The following is a 19,826-nucleotide window of genomic DNA, read 5'->3' on the forward strand; positions in this document are numbered from 1 at the left end:
AAAAAACTACTGGACCTAGTAATTTATTAAAATTGCAGGATGCAAAATTAATATATAGATCTGTTGTGTTTCTATATACTATTAATGAACTAGCAGAAAGAAAAATTAAGGCAATAGTCCCACTTAGAATTACATCAAAAAGAATAAAATAACTAGGAATAAATTTGACCAAGGAGGCAAAAAACCTGTGAATTGCAAACTATAAGGCACTAATGAAAGAAACTGAAGAAGACACAAAAAAATGGAAAAATATACTGTGCTCACAGACTGTAAGAACTAATATGGTCAATGGAACTAATATGGTATTACACAAAGAATATATAGATTCACTGCAATCCTTATCAAAGTAACAATAGTATTTTGGGTGGCGTCTGGGTGGTGCAGTTGGTTGTGTCCAACTCTTGGCTTCAGCTCAGGTAAGGATCTTGGGATCATGAAATCAAGTCCCACATCAGCCTCCAGGCTCAGCATAAAGACTGCTTAAGATTCTCTCTTTGCCCCTCCCTCCTCTCTAAAAATAAATTAATAAATCTTTAAAAAATATATCAACAGTACTTTTTCCAGATCTAGAATAAATAATCCTGTAATTTGTATGGAATTATGAAAGATCCTGAATGGCCAAAGCAATCTTGAGAAAGAACAAAAATGGAGGTATCACAATCCCATTCACAACAGCTAGTATCAAAAAAAAGAAAGAAAGTATTGTCAAGAATGTAGAGAAAAAGGAAACCTCAAGCATTGTTGATGGTAATGTAAATTGGTGCAGCCACTATGGAAAACAGTATGAAGGATTCTGAAAAAACTAAAAAATAAATACTATGCAATCTATTAATTCCACTTCTAGGTATTTTCCCAAAGAAAATGAAAACACTAATTCAAAGAGATACATGCACCTCTGTTTATTGCAGTACTGTTTATTATAGCCAAAATATGGAAGCAACATGTGTCCATCAACAGATGAATGGATATTGAAAATGTGATACACACAAACATATACACACACAAATCAGCCACATAATCAGGAATATTAATCAGCCATAAAAATAAAAAATAAGATCTTGCCATTTGCAACAACACAGATGGACCTACAGGACTTAAGCTATTTATCAAAGAATGATAAGTACAATGATTTCTCTTATATATGGAATTTAAAAAAACAAACAAAAAATAAAAATAAACTCATAAATACAAAGAACAAATTGGTAGTTGCCAGAGAGGGTTTGGGGGATGGGTAAAATGGGTTAAGAGGATTAAGAGGTACAAACTTCCACTACAAAGTCAGTCAGTCACAGGAATGAAAAGTATGGTAAAGAAAATATGGTAATACTGTACTGGCTTTGTATGGTGACAGATGGTAACTACACTTATTGTGGTCTTTTATAATGTATACAAATCTTGAATCATCATGAAACTAATAATATACTGTATGGCAACTATATTTGAATTATAATTTTAATAAATGATGATGAGGATATAATTCTAAAACAAACCAACCAAGCAGCTTCTGGGTTAACACTGGGACCTTACAGATCAAACATTTGACCATAGGACACATAGTGACCTATGTTCAGAACTATTGAACACAGGTCATAAAGTTAAGTAGGTCTACCAGTAACCCATTTTAAGATAGAAATATTACACATAGGATAATCATGAGGAGGACCAGAGGGTACACAGTAGCTGTTATGAACATGTAGACCAGAGAGCTTTATCATTCACCATCATTAACAAGAGCCTCTCCTTCAGTTCATATCTGTGAGCTTTGTATAACACACCTATATACAATATACCTCTGTAGATCTTATGAAGAAGATAAATACATTTTAAATTTTGATGGAATGAATGGATTAGACTTAAGCCAAAAATGGATGGCAACTGCATTACAGCTTCATTCAGGAGTGGCCTTGAAAGACAGTGGAAATAAAAAAATCTTCCCAACTGTCAGAGCTTCAGGCAGTGGTCATCCCCTTTATATAGAAGAAGCGGCTTGTGGTCAAAATATGCATGGATTCATGGGCAGTGACAAATGGCCTAGCCTACTGGTCAGGGATATGGAAGATAAAAAGTTGAAAGATTGGAGATAATGGAGATCTGGGGCAAAAGTATAATGAAAGGCCTATTAGAATGAAGGCATGAAATGTGAAGATCTTTATATCATACATTTATGTTTACCAGGAAACATCTATCATGGAAGGAATGTTAAACAACCAAGTAAACAAAAAGACTTGGTGATTAATATTAACCTATTTTTGTCATTGGCCATGCAGCCAATAGACTTCTGAATGCAGTGATCAGGGTGGTAGACATAGGGTATACATGGGCCCAGCAGCATAGACTCCCATTAACCAAGGCTGATTTAGCTACCATTGTCTGTAAGTGTCCAGTTTGCCAGCAAAAGACAACAGTGCTAAACCTTAAATATGATAACAAGTCATGGAATGCAAAGTTGATTACATGGGGGTATCTTTCATCCCAGAAGGGCCAACAGTTTTTTCTCATGGGAATTGACACCAATTCCAGATATGAATTTCCCCATTTTTGTTTCAGGGCCTCAGCCAGGACTGCTGTCCAGGGGATTAAGGAATACCTGATCTATAGGTATAAAATCCCACATAACAAAGCATCAGCTACTTTATAATAAAGGGAGTGTAGACATGGGCCCATGGGATCCCCCTGTTAAACCATCTAGAAGTTGCTGGTCTAACAAAGCATTGAAACAGACTGCTGAAGGTACAGCTGAAGTATCAGCTCAGAGGCAAAACCCTTTAGGGACGGGGACCCATCCCCAGTTCATCGTATACACACTGAATCAGAGACTTCTATGTGGTGCTGGTCTCCTCAATAGGACACAGCATCCAGGAACCAAGGAGTAAAAGTAGGATAGGGTTCCATTTACATCACTTCCAATGACTTATCAGGGGATTTTGTGTTTCCCAGGTCCACAATTCTGGTCTCTATAAAGTTAAGGGTCCTGGTCCTCAAAGAGGGAATACTTGCACCAGGAGATATAGCACGAATTCCTTTAAACTGGTATTTCTGAGCTACAGGTCAAACCTACCCACATGAGTAATCTGGGCTACTAAATTCTAAGAGGAGTCACCGCCTTGTCAGGGGATAAAACCATAGGCACCAGAAGAAACAGGGTTTCTGCAATACCGTGGGGCAGAAAGGAATATGTGTGAAATTCAGGACACAACTGGGAATTTTTTAGTATTTTCTTGCCCAACTGTCACTGATTTGACAAGGCCAATCCCTAGCCTGAGAATATTATGGTTAGCAAAAACCCAGACCCCTCAGAAAAAAGAGTTTGGGTTACCCTTGCCTGACTTGCCCTATCAGGCAAGTCACTGAGACAAGCTAAGAGTGAGAGGAATTTAGAATAAAAGTGGAAGATGGAGATTGACAATGAGTATCTGTTGTGATCTGAGACAAACTTGCAAGAATGAAATTGCTCACCCTGTAAATTTCCTTATTCTAAGATTACTCTCTGGAATAGAGGTCCACCAGAGTCCTAAAGGAGCTGCTACCCTGAGTATGAAAGAGGAAATCTGCATCATATGAGGGTTGAACTGTGGCAGACCTGGAGATGTACTGCTCAGATCCCCTTATATGAAAGGATTTGGTGCCCAGGTCTGAGCAGTATGGTTAGTTGTCAACACGGCTGTTAGTTTCAATAGGGTCTGCTTCAGCTTTTGAATTAAGGTCATGCATTTTTCAGTGCAGAAGCTGGAGAATGATTGAGCAAGGGAGCAGTAGCTGAAAGCACATTCTTTTCGGGGCAAGCCCAGCAAGGCCTCAACTATGTGGAGGTACCAGGGCCTAGCTAATGTCTGACAAATGCAGGACTTCTCTAACAGGGAATCTTTGCTCTGGAGTGACTCATTGGGCTGACAAAGACTGAGTCAGGCCAGAATTGTGGACTAATCCCTCTCTCGACCCAATTGCGCTTCTTTTTCCTTCCAAAGGTGTTACTTGCACTCCTAAATCCATCTCAGTAACTGCTTCCCAGAGAACACAATCCAAGTTACTGAGGTAAGCCTGATACTTCTTTTCATTATAAGTAACACAGTCTTTTTGTGTGAATGAAGAATTCATTATTTTTGGAATCTAGTAACTTTACTATGATAAAGTTTGTTTTGACTATTTGGGGTCAATTTTGTTCAACATGCATTGTGTGGCCCTTTCAATATGTATAGATGCAGAACTTTCACTTTGGGAATGTTTCTTGAATTTTTTTTTAAGATTTATTTTTATTTATTTATGGTAGACATAGAGAGAGAGAGAGAGAGAGAGAGAGGCAGAGACACAGGCAGAGGCAGAAGCAGGCTCCATGCTGGGAGCCCGACGTGGGACTCGATCCCGGGACTCCAGGATCGCACCCTGGGCCAAAGGCAGGCGCGAAACCACTAAGCCACCCAGGGATCCCCTGTTTCTTCAATTTTATCTTCAAATATCTGTTCTATTTTCTTTTTGTTCTTTTCTTCTTAGATGACAGTTATGCATATTTTAGGACATATATAACTTTGTTTTGTACATCTTTTTCTCCCAAAAACTCTTTTCAACTAATTACTCATTTTTATTTAATGTTGTTCAATTTTCTCATTTCTATCCTCTGTTTGCCTTTTTGAATACTTACTCTGTTCCTTTCAAGGTCTCTTCATCCCATTATTTTTTCACACTTCTTTCCTAAGTAATTATATCCAGCGCTTTATTTCCTCCTCCCATTCTACCATCACTTCACTGTATTCTTGCATTCTTCGCGGACTTCATTCTAGAAGTAATTTCTTCGTTCATCTTTTTTTTCATTGAAGTCATTCCTTATTTATCTCCTTTAACAATCTAAATATATTTTACTTTAAACTCCCAAGAAATTGATTGTTTGGAGTAAATTCCTACTCTGATTGTCATTTTGGTTGGTTTCTCTTGGATAATTAAACTCGTTTCTCAAAAAAAAAAAAAAAAAAAAAAAAAAACTCGTTTCTCTGGAATTTTGAGCTATTTTGAGGTTTATTTTCCCTGCCTCTTTCTCTTGCCCAGTGTTCAACCCAATCACTAGTCAGGTAGTTTTATGTTTATCTCCATCTAAATCCTGATCCTTCAATCCAGAATGAGGTCTGATAATGGCATGTTAGGATTCCTGTTCCAAGTAGACATAGGGGATACCCCTGATGCTGTCACAAAGCTCACAAGCAGCTTGGTTCTATTCTAGTTATGAGAACCTATCTTCCTTCAAATCCTGAAGTTTTCTGAAAGTCACAGCCCAACACAGTAACCAGAAACTTTTCTTCCATCAGCCTTCTTTCATGAGGAGGTCCTTTACCATAGCCTTTGAATTCATGAGGTAATGAGGTATTTGCACTCCTGAATCAAATGAGCACTTAAAGTACTCCTTATCTCATGGGAACCTAATAACCCTCCTTTGGGGCGGGGGGTTTATTTGTTTTTTGGTTTTGTTTCTAAATATTTATTTATTTATTTTAGAAAAAAAGAGAGAGCACAAGTGTGAGGGGCAGAGGGAAAGGAAGAGAGATCTCAGCACAAACTTGATGTAGGGCTGGATCTTATGACCCTGCGATCCTGAACTGAGCTGAAACCTGAGTTGGATGCTTAACTGACTACCCCAGATAGTCTCCCCTGCCCTTTTGGGTTTTTTTTGTTTTTTTTTTTTTTTTTCCTTTTGGTTTTTTTAAACTCATAATGAGGAAGGGCCACTGACTTCAGTTTCACTTACTATTTTGCTTTTCTGTTCTATATCTGATCAACAGAGATGTTTATCTGTTTCTCACTTTACCTATGTCTTTTGGTGTTTTAATATTTTATTGAACACTGCTAAGTAGTAGAGTGTTTCATATCATAAACTTGTGAAGTCACTGTGATAGAAACCCCTGGCATTTAAAATATGAATTATTTGGGGGATCCCTGGGTGGTGCAGCAGTTTAGCGCCTGACCTTAACCCAGGGTGTGATCCTGCAATCCTGGGATCGAGTCCCACATCAGGCTCCCTACATGGAGCCTGCTTCTCCCTCTGCCAGTGTCTCTGCCTCTCTCTTTCTCTGTGTCTCTCATGAATAAATAAAATCTTTAAATAAATAAATAAGAATTATTTTTTAAATTTTTTGGACAACTGAAAGAGCATTTGGAAAAGAAATAATTTGGATCCCTACCTATATCTCTCATGAAAATAAATACTTGATGAATTAAAGATATAAATTTTAAAATGAAGCCACTAAGTATTACAAAGATTTTTTTACAAAGGACACAAAAAGTGGTAAACATAAAGGAAAAAAATGGATAAACCTGACATTAAATTAAAAACTATTGCTCGAGGGATGCCTGGGTGGCTCAGTGGCTGAGCATCTGCCTTTGGCTCAGGGTGTGATTCTGGGGTCCCAGGATCGAGTTCCATATGGGGCTGTCCGCTTCTCTCCCTCAGCCTGCGTCTCTGCTTCTCTCTGTCTCTCATGAATAAATAAATAAAATCTTTAAAAAAATAAAAACTATTGCTCAACAAAGACTCCATTAAGAGTAAAATGCAAGCTACAGAGTAGGAGAAAATATTTGCAATATGCATATCCAATAATAGACTCCTAACCATATACATATATATATTTAAATTACAGATCAGTAAGATAAAAAAATTCAATTTTAAAAAACAAGCAAGAGACTGGAACAGGCACTTCACAAAACAGGATATCCAAGAATCTAAGAAACATATGTAAAGGTGCTAAATAACACTAGTCAACAGAGAAATGCAAACAAAAATCACAATGAGAAGTCATCATCTACTCACCTGAAAGTTGGTAAGGATGTGGAGAAACTGGAACCCTAAAACACTGCTGCTGGGGGTGTAAGTAAACCCACATTAGAAGACAGTATCCACCAAAACTCAATATATCAAAAGTCAAACAGATTAAGTCACAGCCCCTTTCAAAGTCATATAAAAAGGAAGTGGAGGAAATGAGTTCTATCTGATGTCAGCCTTTGTTCTTTACTGCTACCCTGCTCTTACAGCATAACCCACATCTTCAACAAACACACCAATGCCTTAAATAAACTTTCTTTCTTTTTTGGTTCAATGCTATTTGACTTTGTTTAAAATGGAAACCCTTATCATAGCCTGGCCCTTGGTTGATTGTCAGAGTTTACTAAGCATCTTAATGGAAGTCTAGAACTGAAATACTCGATCAGGATCAGGAATAGCAACAAATAAACCTTAGAAGCTGTTATTTTCTGATTTCAAGTGCAGTAAAGTCCCTCCCAATATACATCGGAGTTATTGTTTTAAACCAGTTTGCTTTGCTATAATTTCTCTGGATTGTATCCTTATTGTTCAGAACATCCTCACTTCCTGCCCAAAATCAAAATTCAAAGCCATGGTCTTGTCTAGTATTTAGTTTCTGGTGTCTTGGGTCTATTATCTTAGAGTCCTATGTAGTCTCATGTTTGTGGGTCTACTAAACCTGATGTTTTATTACTCATCTGAAATCAGTTACCTGAAATTCATCCCAGGTTTTTTCTTCTAGAAAATGTTTTTACTCCTGTTGCTTACTAGGATCTAGTAGATCTGCAACATTAGACTAAAATTTGTAATCCCTGCAGTCAAAATTGTTTAAAGCTTTTCCAAATGTTTGTCTTTTGGACAACGTTAAACTGCTTTCAATGCCAGTGCATGAGTGTCTGATCATACAGAAGCACCAAACCTGGACATCTAAATTTTCTTGTGATAATTAATATTGCCACACTGATCTGTTAATGTGTCTTACTACTATCATATTGGAACCTAAAAGGCATACATGAAATACTCCATTAAAAAGCAGCAGCTTAGAAACCTCAGAAGTTCAATTTGTACTGTTTTTTGTAATAGTAATATTCACTCTAGGCTGCATTCCCTCAACTAATTAGGAATCTTTTAAAAAACATTTTAGGAATCCTTTTTAAAACATTGAAAACTTTTAGACAGTACCTAAAAGAGAGAATGAAGACTCAAATTTCAATAAAAAGCCTGAATATTTCAAACAGTTTGCTGGAACAAAGTGAAACAAGGAAATCTCCCCAGATGTCAACCTTTTTCTCTGGAGATCAAGAGGCTTGAGCATGGACACGAGCAAGGAAGAGTATACTTCTGAGCTATGAATCTGCAGGAGAGCATTTTCTTGATTGATTAAAGAAGGAAAAAAAAAAAAAAAAAGCTGAGAATTAAAGCAATCTGGCCAAATGAGAGAACAGGTTTGTAATGACTTTTTCCTCCTCAAGTCATTTTATGACAATTCTGCACATGTGGGAAAGTATAGGCTTCTTTACCACAATTTTCATTTCAGATTCAGACTCTGAGACTGTGAAGAGCTCTTCAATATGAACAACAGCAATGAAGACTAAACATTTTACAGAGAAGTTAATGTTGATTCAAATAAGTCACAAATAATTTCAAATATTTAATAATATGCATATTTTTACATATGCGTATTACGATGGATTGCTTTTCATCAAAGTTTTGTTCATATTGTGCTATATGCCCCACTGCTCATATTCATTTTAAGAAACCATGGCCCCATTTCCTTTGCTCCTTTTTGTAGTTGTCTCAGTTTGCTCAGGCCGCTATAACAAAATGCCATAAATAGGGTAACTTATAAACAACAGAAATTTATTTCTAAAAATTCTGAAAGCTGGGAAGTCCAAGATGAAAGCACCGGAAGATACAGTGTCTGGGTGACAGCCCACTTCCTGACTGACAGGCAGCAATCTTTTTATTGTGTTCTCACAGGGCAGAAGGGGTGAAGGATCTCTCTGGGATCTCATTTTTAAAAGCACTAATTCCATTCCAGAGCCCTCATGACCTAATCACATCTCAAAAGTTCTACTTCCATACAGCATCACACTTGAGATTAGGTTTCAAAATACAAATCTTGGGACGATACAAACCTTTGGTCTATGGCAGTTTTTTAAAAATTACCCTTATGCTCAAGTTTCTTGCATTTTCCTAAGTTTCTAAGACTGCTCTGCCTCAGCTGAGGGTTCTCCTTTTGTCTCCAAACCCGGGTGTTAAACAGTTCTCAACAATAAAGTTTTGAGTGAAAGGCTGTGGGATGGGACCAGCCAGAAGAGACTGAGTGAAGGCAGTGGATATTAGGTTCTGAGGTAGGACTATAATAGCCAGGGATATCCCAGAACCTACCTGTCTCTACATGCAGCCACTCTGGAGAAAAAACTTCCAATGGACCATTACCAGTTTTGCCTTCACTCATTCTTACAAAATAACAGATAACAGATCTGTTTTCTTCTAAGAAGAAGAAAGATATTTTTTTTAGAAGTAGCACTTGTCCCACAACTATATAGTCAACTAATCTTTAACAAAGCAAAAAAGGATATTCAGTGGAAAAAATACAATCTCTTCAACAAGTGGTGTTAGGAAAACTAGATAGTAACATGCAGAAGAATGAAACTGGACCACTTTCTACGCCACACACAAAAATAAATTCAAAATGGATGAAAGACCTAAATATGAGACAGAAAACCATCAAAATACCAGAGAAGAACACAGGCAGCAACCTTTAACCTTGGCCATAGCAACTTCCTACTAGACACATCACAGACACAAGGGAAACAAAAGCAAAAATGAACTGTTGGGACTTCATCGAGATTAAAAGCCTCTGCACAGTGAAGGAAACAATCAACAAAACTAAAAGGCAGCCTACAGAATGGAAGAGGATATTTTCAAATTACTTATCTGATAAAGGGTTAGTATCTAAAATTTATAAAGAAATTATCAAACTCAACAGTTAAAAACTAATCCAGTTAAGAAATGGGCAGAAGACATGAATATTTATCCAAGGAAGACATCCAGATGGCTAACAGACACGTGAAAAGATGCTCAACATTACTCTTCATTAGTGAAATACAAATCAAAACCACAATGAGATATCACCTCACACTTGTCAGAATGGCTAAAATTACCAACAGAAGAAAAAACAGGTTTTGTGTTTGTGAGAATGTGGAGAAAGGGGAACTGTCTTGCACTGCTGGTGGGAATGCAAACTGGTGCAGCTACTCTGGAAAACAGTATGCAGGTTCCTCAAGAAGTTAACAATATAACTACCCTATGATCTAACAATTGCACTACTAGGTATTTACGCAATGGATACAAAAATACAGATTAGAAGAGAACGTGTCCCTGATGTTTCTAGCAGCATGTCAACAATAGCCAAACTATGGATAGAACTGAAATGTCCACCAACTGATGAGTGGATAAAGGAGATATGGAGTATTACAGAGTATTACTTGGCCAGCAAAAAGAATGAAATCTTGCCATTTGCGACAATGTGGATGGAGCTAGACTGTATTATGCTAAGCAAAATTAAGTCAGAGAAACACAAATACCTTATTATTTCACTCATATGTGGAATTTAAGAAACGAAACAGATATATCTATAGGAGGGGGTAAAATAAAAAAGAGAGAGGGAAACAAACCATAAGAGACTCTTAGTGACAAAGAACAAACAGCTGATAGAGGGAGGTGGGTGGGGGATGGGCTGGATGGGTGATGAGCATTAAGGAAGGTACCTGCTATGGTAAGCTCTGAGTGTTGACTGTAAATGCTGAACCACTGAATTGTATTCCTGAAACCAATATTGCACTGTATTTCAACTAACTAGAAGTTAAATAAAAATTTGAGAATAAAAATGAATAAATCAGACAAGATAAAAAGAAAAAAGAAAAGAAAAAGAAGATACAGCAGCACCACTTGTGCTGAATGTTATTCCCATTGTTCTCTTGATCCTCATCACAGTCAAAATTCATTTTCTGACCTCCTGTCAGGTCATTTCCTGCAGTCTTCTCATACCTCCCTGAAATTCTCTTTGCCCCAAATGGTCATTAGATCACCTCTTTTTTATAAACATGCAAAACAGTGAATTTCTGACATTCATTGAATTCATTTTGGCATTCACAGTATTCGCTAAATTATCAAAAATACAAAACACCAGTTTCCACCTCTGACATACTAAATTAGAATCCATGGAAGGGACACATGAATCTTTACTATTTTTTTTTTTAAGATTTCATTTACTCATGAGAGAGACACACACGGGGGGGGGGGGGGGGGCGGGCAGGGACACAGGCAGAGGCAGAAGCAGGCTCCACGCAGGGACGCAGGGAGCCCGACGCAGGACTCGATCCCGGGTCTCCAGTATCAGGCCCTGGGCCAAAGGCGGCACTAAACTGCTGAGCCACCCGGGCTGCCCCGAATCTTTACTACTAATAGGAATCTCAAGTGGTATTTTCATTAGGTAACTTTAGGATACACTTCAGAAAGTCATAGGACTCCTGATTATATACAAGGCAACCATATAGTTTATCATCCAAATAGGACACTTTGGAAAAGTGAAAGCAGAGGTATTAATTTGTTGGCCCAAATGGCAAAAATTGGCACAATTCTGGGCAAATCAGGACATACAGGCATCTTATGATCATGTTCATCTCCACCCAAGTTGGAGATCCTTTTATGGAGATATAGTTTACATACCATGCAATTTATCCTTTTAAAATGTCCATTTTTTTTAGCACATTCAAAAAGCTTTGCAATCATCATAATGATTTTTTTTTAAAGATTTTATTTATTTATTCATGAGAGAGAGAGAGAGAGAGAGAGGCAGAGGGAGAAGCAGGCTCCATGCACCGGGAGCCCGATGCGGGATTCGATCCCGGGTCTCCGGGATCCCGCCCTGGGCCAAAGGCAGGCGCTAAACCGCTGCGCCACCCAGGGATCCCCATAATGAATTTTAATACATTTTCATCATCCTCAAAAGAAACCCTCTATTTGTTAGCAGTCACCCTCCTCTCCCCATGCCCCTTTTATGGAGATAATCCTTTTATGGAGATATAGTTTACATACCATGCAATTTATCCATTTAAAATGTCCATTTTTTTTAGCACATTCAAAAAGTTTTGCAATCATCATAATGAATTTTAATACATTTTCATCATCCTCAAAAGAAACCCTCTATTTGTTAGCAGTCACCCTCCTCTCCCCATGCCCCTTCCCAGCCTAAGCAACTACTCATGTGTTTTTTGTCTCTGTAGATCTGCCTATTCCTGAAATTTCTTATAAATGGATTCATACAATATTTGGTCTTTTATGATTCGCTTCTTTCACCTAGCATAATGTTTGCAAGGTTAATGTTGTAACATGTATCAGTACTCCATTCCTTTTTATTGCCGAATAACATTCCATTGTATGCTTATACCACATTATATTATCCACTCATCAGCTGATGGACATTTGTGTTGTTTCTACTTTATGGCAATTATGAATAAGCTGATATGAAATTTGTGTGCAAGTTTTTGTGTGGGACATATATTTTCATTCCTCTTAGGTATGTACTTACACTATTCCTCCCCCCCCCCTTTCTTTTTACATCCCTATCTCGGAAGACTCTAGAAGAATTCACAAGAATTGTAGAGGAGTAAGATTTTTCAGTAAGAAAAAATGAAAGGCAGAAAATTATGTTACTCAAATGAGGTGAAATACTGATTTTGTTTTTACTTTTTTTTATTTTAAACCTATTTTGTTTTTAAAATACACTTATATCCTTTCTAGCAATGACCCAAATACTTGTTCAGAAATTGGAGTGACTGAGGGAAAAAAACACAGAAACCAATCTTAAGAATCAGCAAAAATCCCTGCTGGGCTACCAAGGGTCCTTCTTTCAGAGTTTAAAGTCATTCATCTAAGAACAGATGGACTAATACATCAAAGCTAATATAACAGTTGCAAAAAGCTCCTGGGTCTTTGTTCTCTGGCCAAATATTTGCATTCTGTGTCTTGAATCAAAACTTTTAATTTCTAGTGTTAATGGTTTACTCACTGATGACTTCTTTAATTTGGACTTTTTCTTTAAAATGCATGACATAGGCAGGCTGAGCTTTCAGAAAATATGTTTAACCTTATAAAGATCTACACATAGGTGTAATGGTCTTATGTTAGGAGACGCACAGTAAAGTTAGTTGTGTTAAAGTAAAATCAATAACTACAGAAGAGAAAATTAGAAAGGAAACAGATTTTTCTTCCCTCTTTCTTTTCTTTTTTCCCTGTCACTAGGCTGTGTGAGTTTGGAACTCTAGGAATTATAACATTATAAAAATGTCCAGGTTTCCATTCTAATGGGTTCCAGGTTTTCCTGCTATGGGGATGAAACCAGCAGACTTAGTAAATCCTTATTTATTTGTCCCAAAGGCCAGGCAAAACTCTTTCTTCTCTGGTGCTGGTTTCTATTCATTCATTGCCTCTTCTCAGGTTCTTTTGCTGCCCATCATTAATCTTTCAAGCTACAGCTGGGTGGGTTCAGAACAAAACCATCAGAGGAGCTGAAAAATGAAATATTTACCTGCACCAATGGGGAAAAAAGGCCTATCAACCTTGTCTATTCAGCGCAATCACATTTTTATTTTATTTTATTCACTTTCTAGATAGAAGACAAGATACATATATACACTCACACACATATATATATATTCCCTCTCTGTGTTAATACATTTTTTTTTTTTTACTATCTATCTTCATTTGTAATGAGTGTAATATATAGAGCTCAGTTAGTTACCATGGAGACACTGGTCCTCTGTTTCTTATCACAGAGCCACACTATCGTCTGGTGTCAGCCAAGGAGGGATGACAAAGGCCTCCCCAAGAGCCTAGCTCTGCAATTACTGAGCAATCAAGCGCCTCTTTTAATAGAGCACATCCAGGTATACATGGCTTCTTGCTCAGCACTGTCTTCTCTTTTTCCCTTTTAAACTTACATAGCAGGATGTAGTTACCGGGTACAGATATCTCCCTCTGTTAGATGGCCTGTTTATTCAGGATCTCAGTGATATTCTTTAATTTATATAACAGAGCTCATTAGCTACCATCCTCTTTACTTTTAAATGTCTCATATTTTTTAACTTCAACAAGTATTATTTTCTTCTGAGGATATATAGTGTTCTTCCCTTTATGCGTTAATCTGTTTTTATGGTTTGTCATTAACTGATGAAATGAAGGAGTGGATAAATGAAAACCATAGTCTCTAAATTTCCTCTTAGTGCAGATTTTTCCTTAACTTCTCTAACCAATTTACTGCAGCTATCAACAAAAAATTTAAACACTTGAATGACTGGCATTCTTTCTTTATCTTCTTTCTGGTGGTGATATATATGAGAGGCTAAATGAACCAAAAGTATATAAAAGGAGAAACAAAAAGCCTAATTTTTCCTCAGGGATTTTTAATTTATTTGGAGGTTGGCATGACTTTCCAGATTTGACTTGGATGCTCAGACTCAGACATAATCTAAACTCACTTGGAAATTTGGGGTGAAATGAGGTATGAAGGTAGGCCCCAAGGCATTCTGTTGGCCTAGATCTGTAATTGTAGATAGGCTTCTTACAATAAGAGCTAAGTTTTGCCCTGTGTAGTATCTATAATGTTATAAAACATACAGTTGTCTTGATTCTCTTAAAAGGTCTAGAAATTTGCTAACATGCCCTCTTTCCAAACGAAGATGTAATGCTCAGGCGTTTAAAAGCATGATGATGGCTGGGGTGGGGAGAGATGGAAACAGTACGAAACTAAAAAGGTATATGACCTGGTCACTGCTCTGAAAAAAAAAAAATCTAATTGGGAAAATAAGCCTTTAAACTTATGTACAAGGTTAATAATATGAATTAGAGAGCAAAAAGTGGGGGGAGAAAAAAGATCCATTAACTCCAGAGTTAATAAGATTTATGGAAAGAGGTGAGATTTTAAAATGTTCTTTAAAGATGGAAGAAAAGGAAAAAGTATTCTAAGCAAGGAAAATAGCAGAAGCTAAAATGTGGTGGAGGGAATGGTCATGGTCTTCTCAGAGGATCATGATAATGCTACCATTACTCAAGCTATCCTTGAGATTCAAGAATACTTCTAGAATCAGCTCAATTGATGATGTTAATTTCCTATTATACCCTTGCCCCCAAGAAGCTTTTCTTTCCTTCAGTAGAAAAGAGAGACAGACTTGAAGGGAGGGAGGAGAATGGGATGCAGGGGAAGGCAGGAGGGAGTGGGAGAGGAGAGGGCAGAAAAAGTAAGGAGAGGGAGGGAGGGAAGGGGGAGGAAGGGAGAATTCAAAATGTGTATTAAAAATGACATAAAAAATGAATAACAGAGGTTGCCAATTATTATTATTTTTTTTGCAGGTAGGAGAACAAAGTGGGTTTTTGCAGGCAGAGTATGAACGGATTCTGTTATATGATCCCTATATGCCAGGAATGTCATTAATTAGATAAAAATGAGTGACTGGATACTTGCCAAATGTAGCTCAGGAGATCAAGGGCAACATACATGTTTTCACCTATGCTCTGGAATCCTTGGTATAGCTATACAGTACACATAGGTTTTGTCAGGAGTTTGACAGGAGCCTTAATTAATACTAGGTTTTTAATAGACCACTGACTCCAGGCATTTTTGTTCCCAAAAGATGGTCTCATAAATATACAGTTTCTTTCAGCTGGACACTGGAGAAAAAGATATTTGATCAGTGACATAAGCTGGTGGGAAAAGCCAACATAAAAGTTTATTGGAACTACTTGAAAAAGTTTGCAGAAAAGTTTACTGGGAGGTGACTGGAAGGAATGAAGATATTCATGATAACCTAACAGCAAGTCCTCCATAATTGTGTGTACCAAGCACTGCACTAAACACTTCATATACATGGTCTCATGATCCTCACAAACCTCTGACATAAAGAGTAGTCACCTCCACATATTATAGATGAGAAAACAGAGTTTCATGAGAGGTTAAGTAACCTGTCCAAATTTATATATTAAATGGTATGGACCTGATGGAACACAATGACCTAAATCTATGATAATAAAGGCAGACTGCTTCAAAAGACAGAATTACTGTAATACATATTTATTCAGTATTTTCCTCTTCATTTCCTTTGATAAGCATTGTGACAAAAAGGCATATATGACTGATCTATATTTCCTCTGTAAATATTATCAAAAAGCTAATAATTGAAGAGGATATTTCTGGATACTCAGAGGAGGAAGATCGGAAACAAGGTATTCAAAGATAAATTTTTCTTAGGACACTAGGGGAAAGGAGTAAAACAGTTAAGATAATTCTGTTCTTTAAAATGGTTCATCTTGTCTCTTTAGTAAGAAGAAATCTGTGCAAAAAGAAAAACAAAAATTTGAAAGTAAAGATCTTTTACCAAGTACCTTCTCTCATTCATTTGCCATTCAGTGCCTGTAAGATTACAAGTCCCATTGAGCTTTATTTACCTCATAACCTGGCCTTCTTATCATTCCTTCAATAAGCCAAGCTTGGTCTTATCACAGGGTGTCTTTGCAATTCTTGTTCCCCAACCGGGAATTTATGGCTTACTTCTGCTCAACATCTGTGGCCTTTAGCAGTCAGATCTTCAAACTGATCTTTCCAGACTAACCTGTTTAAAATATTTCTCATTCCCTGCCCACAACCCACTCTCTTCCTCACCCTATATCTCGATAGCCTCTTTTTTCCTATTCACTGCACTTATCATTATCTGAAGTTCTTTATTAATTTTATGCATTTTTGTTATATTTAAATATAAAATGTTTTATTCATTATTATTTTTCTAGTACTTAGATGAGTAGTTGGTACATAGTACACACATGGTAGCTATTTGCAGAATGACCACTACCAGCCAATAGGAATAGGGCAATCCTAAAAGAGATACATTTGATAATGCTTCACAATTTATAAGGTGGTTACAAAAACTTCAAAGGTCAATATCCTACTAGAGGTTGATCTGCATATCAACTAGTCATATCAAAAACACTAACAAATCAGAGAATTCTGTTTGATAACAGAAATCTTATTTGCATGAAGGCCCTCAGGTCAATTTAAATTCTTGGCATAGCTGTATACTCAGTTATTCTCTAAATTCTTTTCATGGCATTGATAAGAAGGATTTTTGGTAGAAGGCTGAAAAGCAACAAAATGTGTTATTTTAATGAGTTTTAAAGACTTTATTGCCATTCCCAACATACAATAATTCTTGCTTGCATTTGCTGGAAATGTCCCTGTAAACACAGGTTTTTATTTCTGCTTCTCTGACCAGTACAAGTTATGCTGCTCTGAACAGCTGGAATCAATGTTATAGGCTGAGTATCTGTGTCCCCTAAGAATTCATATGCTGAAATCTATTCCCTCAGGGTGTGATATTTGGAAGTGGGGCTTTTTCAAGATGATTGACGCTTGGGGGCAGAGCCCTCATGAATGGGATAGTGTACTTATACAAGAGACCCCAGAGAGATTCCTCACCCTTCCTACAATGTGAAGACAGAGAAGATGGCCATCTATGACCCAGGAAGCAGGCTTTCACCAAACAATAAATCTGCTGATATCTTGATCTTGGACTTCCCAACCTCCGGAATTCCAAGAAATTTCTGGTGTTTCTAAGCCACCTGGTTTATGGTATTTTGTTATAGCAGCCTGAACAAAGACACCATAGTTAACAAATGAAAAACTGCCCATCAAAGCAGGTAACTTTTTTGTTTGTCTATTTATAACCCAGAGCTATTTTGAAATTTTCTGGGTATTTGGGGAAGAATGGCATCCAGACTGAGAATGCAATCTCATACTCTTGAATGTTCACACATTTCCTTTGCTGGTTTATTAGGAATTATGAAATGCCCTTATGACTTCCATCCTATTCTGAGTTCACTGGATTGATGTTATACTGATGAATCAACAGACTGGATCTATTTCCTGCCACTCAATCTCCCACTACAGACCTTGGCAAGAACCAACATATTTGAATTCGGTAGAAGGTACAGGTAGCAAATGGTTAATTCTAACCTGAGAAGTAACTACATTTCATAAACACTAAATTACTGGCATCCTCACTGCCAAATGATTGTTAGCTTTCATTTGCAAAAGGAGGGTCTGACAACACATATCAATATAAAACCTTATGTTGGAATTGACAAAGAGATCCTAGTTCCTTCTAGTATTTCCAATGTGAGTCTTGACTTTTGCTAAACTAATGACTGAAGGTTTTTCCTACTGAGTCTTGTCTTTTCAACAAGAGACAGAGACTATGTTCATAATGACTTCCATTCAGGTTTCTGCTCTAAATTCATCATGAAGTTCTATTTCACTTTTAGGATATCATACATTGTTTCAACCCTCCTTTTCCTATGGGAAGTGAAAACTTCCTTTTCCCTGGGATATACCTGGTGGAAAAAAGCCCCACTTCCGGTATAGTCTCCAGTTACAGAAGCCCCTCCTCACTGACAGCAAATAGTAATCATTCTCTTTTTGTCTTTTTGTAGTGTTTTTATTGTAAAAATATATATCCTGTTATATATTAATTAATTGATAATTTTTAAAGATTTATGTCTTCAAGAAAAAACAAATATTGGTAATATGGAGAATATGGAGAAAAAAGGAACTAAAGCACTGTTGGGTAGGAATGTAAATAGATGCAGCCACTATGTAAAATAGTATAGAGGTTTCTAAAAAAAAATTAAAAATAGAAATACCGTATGATCCATTAATTCCATTACTGGGTATTTACCCAAAGAAACAAAAACACTAATTCAAAAAGATATATGCACCCCTAAGTTTACTGCAGAATTATTTACAATAGACAGGACATGGAAGCAACCTAAGTGTCAACTAATAGACAAGTGGATTAAAAAAAGGAGGAGTGTATATACATACATGCATGCACAAATATTACACAGCCATAAAAAACAGTGATCTTGCCATTTGAGACAACATGAAAGGATCAAGAGCGTATTGTACAAGTGAAATAAATCAGACAAATACAAATATCAAATGATTTCACTTAAATGTGAAATCTAAAATAAAATGAACAAATAAACAAAAAGCATAAATAGATCCATATGGACAGAGAATAAACTGATGGTTGCCAGAGGGAAGAGGAGTGAGGGGATGGGCAAAATGGGTGGAGTGGAAAACACAAGTGCCTATGTATGGAATGAACAAATCATGGTACTAAAAGGCACAGCATAGGAAATATAGTCAATATATTATAATGACATTATATGGTGACAGACGGTAGCTACGCTTGTGGTGAGCATAGCATAACACAATGGAGAAATTGAATTAGCACTATATCATCGACTTTAATTCAACAATGTTTGAAAACTGTACTCAAAAAAGTTTTTTTTAAATAATAAAATGAATTTCTCATAAAAAAAAGATGTGTGTCTATACATAGTACGTTTACCTTGGAAACATTTCTAGCAATTCCAACTTATAAACTTGCATTGTGGTTCATTTGCCTGAAAAGAGTATTTTAAGTAAAATTAAATACTAAGTTTAATGTATCATATGAAATTTTTCTAGGAAAAGTTGTGGCCCTTTATCACCAGCCCAGAGCAGATGCAAGGTGATAAGTGAAAGCTGATCCGATTAGCACATAGAGCAATATTTAGTGAACTGCACATAGGTCAACAATATGTTAAGACCCTTAATAAATCTAACAGAATATAGAAAATGGTAGTGTTAGAATGCATCTTCAAACAGCTATGCAAAGCCAATCAGGCTACTTAAATTTAATTTAAGTCCCCTACCTAGCTTTAGCAGTACCTAAAGTTAACGAATCCTGGCTTTCCCATCCTCCTTCCTATTTTCATTTTAATAAAATATAAAAAACAGTAACATAAAGAAAAAAAATCAAGATGTGGCAGTGTCCAAAAGCTATATAAACAGTAGGACATGGTAAATAAAATAAAGGAAAGACCAAATTCTGGTCCTTATCATTCAAGTATTTTTTATCCCCATTCCATAAGATTGTATTCA

At 36.7% G+C, this 19,826-nt stretch overlaps 1 protein-coding gene and 1 long non-coding RNA gene across 6 annotated transcripts in view; one reads left to right on the top strand and one right to left on the bottom strand.

Moving 5' to 3' along the window:
• Positions 1 to 19,826, bottom strand: part of LOC144308513 (uncharacterized) — a 137,492-nt gene that overhangs the window by 65,838 nt on the left and 51,828 nt on the right. The window lies entirely within an intron of this gene.
• Positions 6,556 to 19,826, top strand: part of LOC144308469 (uncharacterized) — a 329,585-nt gene continuing 316,314 nt past the window's right edge. For all 3 annotated transcript variants that reach the window (XM_077889042.1, XM_077889051.1, XM_077889061.1), the window contains exon 1: positions 6,556 to 6,800. The gene's annotated coding sequence lies outside the window, so the exon portion shown is untranslated. The remainder of the gene's footprint in view (positions 6,801 to 19,826) is intronic.

This window comes from Canis aureus, chromosome 3 (assembly GCF_053574225.1).
Source record: "Canis aureus isolate CA01 chromosome 3, VMU_Caureus_v.1.0, whole genome shotgun sequence".
Lineage (NCBI taxonomy): Eukaryota > Metazoa > Chordata > Mammalia > Carnivora > Canidae > Canis > Canis aureus.